We start from the raw sequence: 8,226 nt of genomic DNA on the forward strand, positions 1-8,226 counted from the left end.
TGTTTAGATTTTGATTTCTACATGTTTTAGATTTATAGTAAATTTGTAGAAGTCGGTTTCTACGTGTTTTAGATTTATATTAATGTGTAGATTTTGATTTCTAAAGATTTTAGAACGATAGGTTAAGCGCGGAATGTGTATTCTAAATATTTTTAGAATACTCCTATTTACGTAGATCACATATTCTAAACATTGTAGATTCAATGAAAAAAGTGGATTTCGTTTTCTACTTCGTAGAATGTCATTTCTACTTTATTTAGAACATAATATGAAATTTATAATTTTAACTTTTTTATAACTAGAAAAAATATCACTAAGTTCATATAGGTATTTTATCAAAAGTTACTATTTTTCCAAATTTTTTTTGTTTGTAAAACTATTTATTAAATTTATTTTCAAAAATATTAAAGGGTGTTATAGGAAAATATGACACAAAATATAGATTAGTCTAAAGGGACATAGTTACCATTTTTTTGCTCTAAAAAACAGTTTTCCCTATTAATTTTCACTTTTTGAATTAAGTGTACTAAATATATTTCATTTCATCTATGTATGTATAGTCTGATGAGTCGATAATAATGTAGGCTATGATTCAATTTAGGAAGGAATTTAGTAGTTCTAAAATATCAACCACTAATAAATTTAGTAGTATTGGCTTCACAATATTTATAACTAGGCAACTTAATATATTTAATTGAAGATACTTTTTCTGATATTTTCTTAGACTACCGTCACTTCAACCTACAAAGCAAATTTTCAGATAACTATTGATATACTAGCACTATGGCTCCCAATGGTAATTACGGTTTGAGTGGTGCGGGACAAGCGGTTCAACTGCGTATGGTTTTAACAGTTATAAAAATATATAGATATATAGTATATGTAGAGATTTTTGTTACTATTAACTGCAGGGCGGGACGGAATGATGGTCACCATTCGAAGCCTATATACGGTGGTGTGCATGTATATCATAGCGATAGAAACGTGAACTGAATTATACCTAATCGCAGGATATTTTTGGTTTCTATATGTTTTGTAATCATGCAAATCTAAATATTATTTAAGGCTACTAGCTCAACTAGAAAAGTATAACAGGGAAAATGTAGAGATCTCCAAAATCTCAATATCAATAATAATAATAATAATAATAATAGTCTAAAACCTAGAAAAAAATGAAATGGACATATACCTGAGTCTCAATGTTCATGGTCGCAGAGAATTCGTGAGGAGAGAAATTGGCTTGGACCGTTTCGAGTTTTGTCCCCATTGATTTAAGACATTGAAGAATTTCTACCATTGAATCGATCCCAGACAAGGGTTCTTGTAGATGATATATGGTGTTTTATACATCTTGTATATATGCTTTTAAATTGGTTTTCAAGTCTTTATCGAGTCTTTCTAGTTCTTTTGGAGTCATTACAGGTCTGGAGTTGCATTTTATGGGAGATGGATCAGCTGGAACAAAAGAGGCAGAAAACAATGCAATTTGGTGGTTTTCACGCAGAACAGTCTTGATGACTGTTCCGAGTGAGTGTTCCAGCGGCAGAGATTTTTTAGAAAACTACAATCATTACGGGATTTGCCCTAGTTATCCATATTTTCTCTCCCAGCCGCCTGTGGCTTTGATATATCATATTTTCTGTTTCTCTTTATCATACTACGCTATTATAGACAGAAGAAAACCATTGGAGACTTTTGTGCTTTTGGATTGTAAAGGGAGAAGGCTCCATCTCTCTCACCATAGAGAAGATTATCCTGAACCCTCTTTCTATCTCTTTTATTTACATGAAGTCTTATTCAGAATTGATCTCTGTGTTTTCTCTGTTCATGGCTGAGTAGTCAACTTGCTTAGTCTAGGGTGTTCGGGTGTTAGATCCGTGAGTTAAACATAGATAAGTGAAACCATTGATTGTCTTCATTCATAACTGTTCTTAATGCTTGCATTAATCTGGCCGCTTAATGTTAGATCCTAGGTTTAACATGTTCATTAACCGTGTAATAGGTTGCTAGATCTGTTATGAATGAGCCTAGCATCCCTAATCAGCGAAAGTAGATATTAGGGTGTTTGGTGAACCTATCGGACTTGATCTCTATTGCTTGCTGTCGCATCTTGATCCAAACGAGAGTTTAGGTATCAAGATCGATCAGCATAGGGAGCAGTACCACGACAGTGGGCTGTTCTACTTGAGTGATCCGAGTTCTAGACTTGCTCTTAATTAAACTTGAATAATTGTTTGGCTCACACTTGTTTAACACCCGACCAAACCATCCTAGGCTAGCATTTTAATCATCTGAAATCTTTAATTAATCTTTTTACTTGCTTGTTACGAAATCAACTTTAAAACCCCCATATTGTTTTAGCTTGATATTGATCCCATAAAGATAAAGTGTAATAGTTGGTCTCTGTGGATTCGATCCTAAAGTGCTACATCGACATACCATTCGATTGTGGTAGTGTGCACATTAGGTTATTTGGTGTGCGTATACACGTAATATCAAATTGGCGCCGTTGCCGGGGACCATCTTTTTACCTTTATTTTTCGGTTATTTATTTAGTCTAAGACCTCTAACTTGCCTTATCCTTTTTGTTGCAGCTAATGTTCCAGGTGCATGACCAGTAGACATACTCGGAGAAACGCACAAGGAGAGTTAGTTACATTTACCAACCAGGAGCTAGCAAGGTTAGAAAGAACAAATCGTCAACAGCCAAGGCAAACTGACACCACTATGGGTGATCACGCCAATCAGGATGATCTCGCTGCGGCTATGGCACTCATGCAGCAGCAGATGCAACAAATGCAGCAGACCATCCAAGCTCAGCAGGATGCTGCTGAACAGGCTGCTCTCGCGCAGCAGGAACACCAGGCGCAGACTATTCCAATCGGGCAGAGAAACCTTCCGCGTAACATCCCTACTACGCGCTCTGCCATTGTTCTTCCACTCTGCACCAGGCAGGACTTCGAGATCAAGCCTGCTTTGATCGGTCTAGTACAGAGAAAGGTGTTCTCTGGTCTCTCTACAGAAATTCCAATGGAGCATATTGAGAGCTTCGAAAAAGTCTGCAGTTTCACTCGCGTGAATGGTGTTCCACCAGACTACATCACGTGCATGTTATTCCCATTCTCTCTTGATGGAAAAGCTGCACGGTGGTTGAACTCTCTCCCTACCGGCTATCTCACTTCATGGGAACAGGTCCGATCAGCGTTCCTCAGCCATTTCTACTCTAAGGCGAGAACAGCTGCATTGAGAAACAAGATCACCTCCTTCAGACAGCTCACTGATGAGCTTTTCTGCGACGCATGGGAGCGCTTCAATGACTATCGCAGAGAATGTCCTCACCATGGATTTGATGATGATTATATCCTGGACATTTTCTATGATGGAGTGGACTGGAAATACCAAGGTGCTCTAAACTCTGCGAGCAATGGAGACTTCATGACTCAAACCACAGCTGGAGCGTTTAAGCTGATTGAGAACATGGCTGCTAGCTCAGCTAATAAGAAAGAGGAGAGTGATTGCTCCAAGAAAGGAAACAGTTCTGACACCCAGAAAATAGATGAGCTGACTGCCAAGGTTGATCAGCTACTGAAAAACAACCAAGGGCACGTTTTCAGCATGGAACAACCTACGGCCGAGCATATTCAGAACCAGAACCAGCGACAACCGCAGAGCAATCCGCATGCTGTTCCAGCTACCGGGAACAGTCAACCAGATGAGCTGAAGGGTCTGGGTATGATGATGCAACAGCTGTTGCAGGGTCAGTAGGTTCAGGCCAAGGCGTTGAATCAGGTAACCACGGAAATAGACACCAGGATGGGCAACATGTTCACTGAGCTGAATAACAAGTATGACAATCTTGCGATCCATATAAGAAAGATCGATGTTCAGCTTGCTCAAACAGCTGAGAGTGTCAAGAGGCAACAAGAGACGCTCCCTGGAAGAACTGATAAAAATCCAAGGACTGAGCACTGTAATGCAGTAGAGCAGCCGTTTGCTGAGACTATTCTAGTCGCAGAAGAGAACACAGAGCAGTCTGCTAGCTCTGAAGTGATTGCTCCTAGCGAACCTGCTGAAACTCCACCAGTCCGAGTCTATGTTCCTAAGGTTCCCTATCCAATTCCACCTAGACATCTGATGGATCCCATTAGTGAAGAGCAGCTGATAGGTTTTAACAAGATGGTGAGAAGGCTTCCTAAAGAACTTGCATTCGAAGATGCTCTGCAGATTCGTCCATTGCTCCAGTTCTTTAAACACTGTAGAGAGACTCAAGAGGAGATCAAGGTCCTCTATATCAAAGCACTGTCTACACCAGCATTGAAGGTATTGCCTAAGGTTGATGATCCTGGAAAGTTTGTTTTCCCATGCTCCATCGCAGGAACAACCTTCAAGGATGCTCTGTGTGACTCTGGTTCTTGTGTGAATCTCGTCTCAAAGGCTATTGTAGACGATTTGGGTATTGCTGATATTGAGCGTTCTCAGCTGACCCTGACCTTTGCAAACTCTTCCAGAGCAGTCCCATATGGAACCATCCGCAGCCTTCATGTTCAAGTAGGGGAATGCATTGTTCCTGCTGAGTTTCAAGTTGTTGAGATGAACAAGGATCATGAGATGCCTTTAATATTTGGAAGGACATTCATGGCTACTGTTGGAGCAACCATCGATATGCCCAACAAGAGAGTCTGCTTCTCCAACATCAACAAGAAAGTTTTCTACAAGGCTGTACCCACCAGATCTTCCTCATCACACGCCTCTCGCATCTCAGTGTTTGATGTAGAAAAGCTGAAGGTTGTTCCAGAGAATGAGCATGGTGATAAGGGTGAGAGCAGGTTGTTCTCTGATAAAGATCCTAGCACTGATCCTACTAAATTCAGAGGGAGTTCAAGGGTGAAACAGAAAGTCCAGAAGAAAAGGATCAAGGGAGATCCTACAATGACTTTGATACCTTTCAAGTGTGATGAGAACTCCATTGAGTATGAGGTAAAGTGCAAGGGTACCTCTAAACCTTTCTTTAAAGTCAGAGCTATTCTCACACATGAGCTGAAGGAGAAAGGAAAAGCTGCTGTGAAAGGGTTGCTGAGTAGAGTTCTGAAGCTGAACATGTCTGATTGTGGAGCTTATTTTGGAACAAGCCCTCCTGCTCAACCCGACTGATCCCAGTTACCAAGTCAAGTTAGAGACTTAAACCAAGCGCTTGGTGGGAGGCAACCCACTGGTGAGTGTCATTAACATTAGGATTTTCTTTTTACTTATTTTTGTTTTTAGTTTGTTGAGTCTCAGGTCACAAATCAGAAAATCCGAGACCCTTGACTGGAGCAAGCAGCTGGCTGCTCTCATTCCAGAGCATCCTTTACCGGAGCAACCGCGTCTTGCTATGTCAGGCTGCTCCGCGCCAGGTAAGTATCTCGAACAAAAAAAAAATGTTTATTCTTGATTTCACCTTCTCTCTGATTTATTTTCACACCAGGGACGTTGTGAAGTAAGTCTGGGGGAGGGTTTTCGTCGTTTACTAACTCGTTTCTTTCTTTTGTTTTTCTTTTGGGTCAATTTGAGTCAGTTTTTATTGAGTCAGTCAAAATTTTGTGGGAATTAGGACCTTATTCTGTGTTGATCACTGACCACCTCGTGCTTTAGTTATCATATTCAGTGACCTTAGCAGTGGCGAAAGACACACATGTGGATCTGGAACACCCTGATATATCTCACTTGATTCTCCAGAAGTTCTCAGTCGATCAGGTTACACTGGGTAGACATAACTCCACCTTACTTGAACCTAATCTTGACTGAAATTCTTCTTGTTATGGGCATTAGATCAGGGAAACGAGAACACACTCAGGACTTCTTATGCTTTTCATCCATCTTGCTGATCCTGAGTGGCTAGCTCATCTTTAGCTAGTTCCCACCCTGCACTTTAGCCTTTATTCCACCTTCATGCATTTGTTTTTCAGTGTCATATGTGCAGATATGTGCAAAAAGGTCGGAGAGGAAAGGATCAACGCAGTCTGCTACTCGTTACTGCTACAGAAATTCAGTAAGAAAGGAGAACAAGCAGATTAAGGGAGCAACCGCTCTATAACCAATGAACTGCGCAAGAGCAGGGGTGGAGAACCAGAATGGTCGCGAAATCAGAACCACCAGTGGCACTCAGAACGATCATGTATTACCTCCTTCTTCGTCACATCACCATATCAGTATTCAAAAAAAAAAAAAAAAAAAAAGAGATTAATGTGATGGAGAAGGGGAAGAAAGAAAAGAAACATGGAGCCACTGGAAAGGTCGAGCAAGAAGTTGGTACCAAGTATTGAAGAGTGTGTAGAAGAAAGTGGAAAGCAGAACAATCAGTTGCCTGTTCCGTCATGAGAACAGTCGCACCAGATAGAGCAAAAACGAGTAGAGGCTGTGGACATCAATGGATCTATCCTCTCTTGCCATTTTGTGTGATATCCTGCATCCTCTTCAATGAAATGGTAGCCCCTAAACACTCTTAACTCCACCATTAAATAGCCTGTTCCACACCTAGACCGTCTACCCTGAATGATGCCTGTGATGAGAAGCTCACGCTACTCTTAAATGAATGTAGGGAGTTCTGTCTCGATAGTGTTGCTTTTTCAGGTTTGAGATGAAGAGTATGGAGCCGATTTTTGAACAGCAGTCAGTGGGGTTCCGGTAAGGGTGTGTTGTCCTAGTTTTACTGCTTGTATGGTTCAGAGATTCGTGGTTAAAGTATGGTTGCTGAGAATAGGAGAGTTCCCACACTTTCAAACCTTTCTCCCTGTTCTTGATACTTGACATTGTTTGAGGACAAACAAGGATCTAAGTCTGGGGGAATTGATATATGGTGTTTTATACATCTTGTATATATGCTTTTAAATTGGTTTTCAAGTCTTTATCGAGTCTTTCTAGTCCTTTTGGAGTCATTACAGGTCTGGAGTTGCATTTTATGGGAGATGGATCAGCTGGAACAAAAGAGGCAGAAAACAATGCAATTTGGTGGTTTTCACGCAGAACAGTCTTGATGACTGTTCCGAGTGAGTGTTCCAGCGGCAGAGATTTTTTAGGAAACTACAATCATTACGGGATTTTCCCTAGTTATCCATATTTTCTCTCCCAGCCGCCTGTGGCTTTGATATATCATATTTTCTGTTTCTCTTTATCATACTACGCTATTCTAGACAGAAGAAAACCATTGGAGACTTTTGTGCTTTTGGATTGTAAAGGGAGAAGGCTCCATCTCTCTCACCATAGAGAAGATTATCCTGAACCCTCTTTCTATCTCTTTTATTTACATGAAGTCTTATTCAGAATTGATCTCTGTGTTTTCTCTGTTCATGGCTGAGTAGTCAACTTGCTTAGTCTAGGGTGTTCGGGTGTTAGATCCGTGAGTTAAACATAGATAAGTGAAACCATTGATTGTCTTCATTCATAACTGTTCTTAATGCTTGCATTAATCTGGCCGCTTAATGTTAGATCCTAGGTTTAACCTGTTCATTAACCGTGTAATAGGTTGCTAGATCTGTTATGAATGAGCCTAGCATCCCTAATCAGCGAAAGTAGATATTAGGGTGTTTGGTGAACCTATCGGACTTGATCTCTATTGCTTGCTGTCGCATCTTGATCCAAACGAGAGTTTAGGTATCAAGATCGATCAGCATAGGGAGCAGTACCACGACAGTGGGCTGTTCTACTTGAGTGATCCGAGTTCTAGACTTGCTCTTAATTAAACTTGAATAATTGTTTGGCTCACACTTGTTTAACACCCGACCAAACCATCCTAGGCTAGCATTTTAATCATCTGAAATCTTTAATTAATCTTTTTACTTGCTTGTTACGAAATCAACTTTAAAACCCCCATATTGTTTTAGCTTGATATTGATCCCATAAAGATAAAGTGTAATAGTTGGTCTCTGTGGATTCGATCCTAAAGTGCTACATCGACATACCATTCGATTGTGGTAGTGTGCACATTAGGTTATTTGGTGTGCGTATACACGTAATATCAGTAGACTAAACCTAATTTTTGTTCCAGTCATTATTTTATCATAATCCGTTGCTGATTTTGCTTCCAACACATTCATTCTTCTTTCCAGTTCTTTCTTATATTCGTCTAATTTCCCAATTTGATCGACCGCTTTTTCAACAATCGAATTTTTGTCATTCTGAAACAATTTTTTTATAGTTATATATTAATTAATATAGAATAATAATAATTATAGTAATTAGTTACTCGTT

The 8,226-nt window shown here is 39.9% G+C and overlaps 1 non-coding gene across 1 annotated transcript; it reads right to left on the bottom strand.

Moving 5' to 3' along the window:
* Positions 1-3,240: 3,240 nt before the first annotated feature.
* On the bottom strand, positions 3,241-3,347 carry LOC125578718. The gene has a single exon (XR_007316801.1). It is a non-coding gene; the product is annotated as a small nucleolar RNA R71 (small nucleolar RNA).
* Between the last annotated feature and the right edge of the window lie 4,879 nt (positions 3,348-8,226).

The sequence above is a fragment of the Brassica napus genome, chromosome A9, assembly GCF_020379485.1.
Source record: "Brassica napus cultivar Da-Ae chromosome A9, Da-Ae, whole genome shotgun sequence".
Lineage (NCBI taxonomy): Eukaryota > Viridiplantae > Streptophyta > Magnoliopsida > Brassicales > Brassicaceae > Brassica > Brassica napus.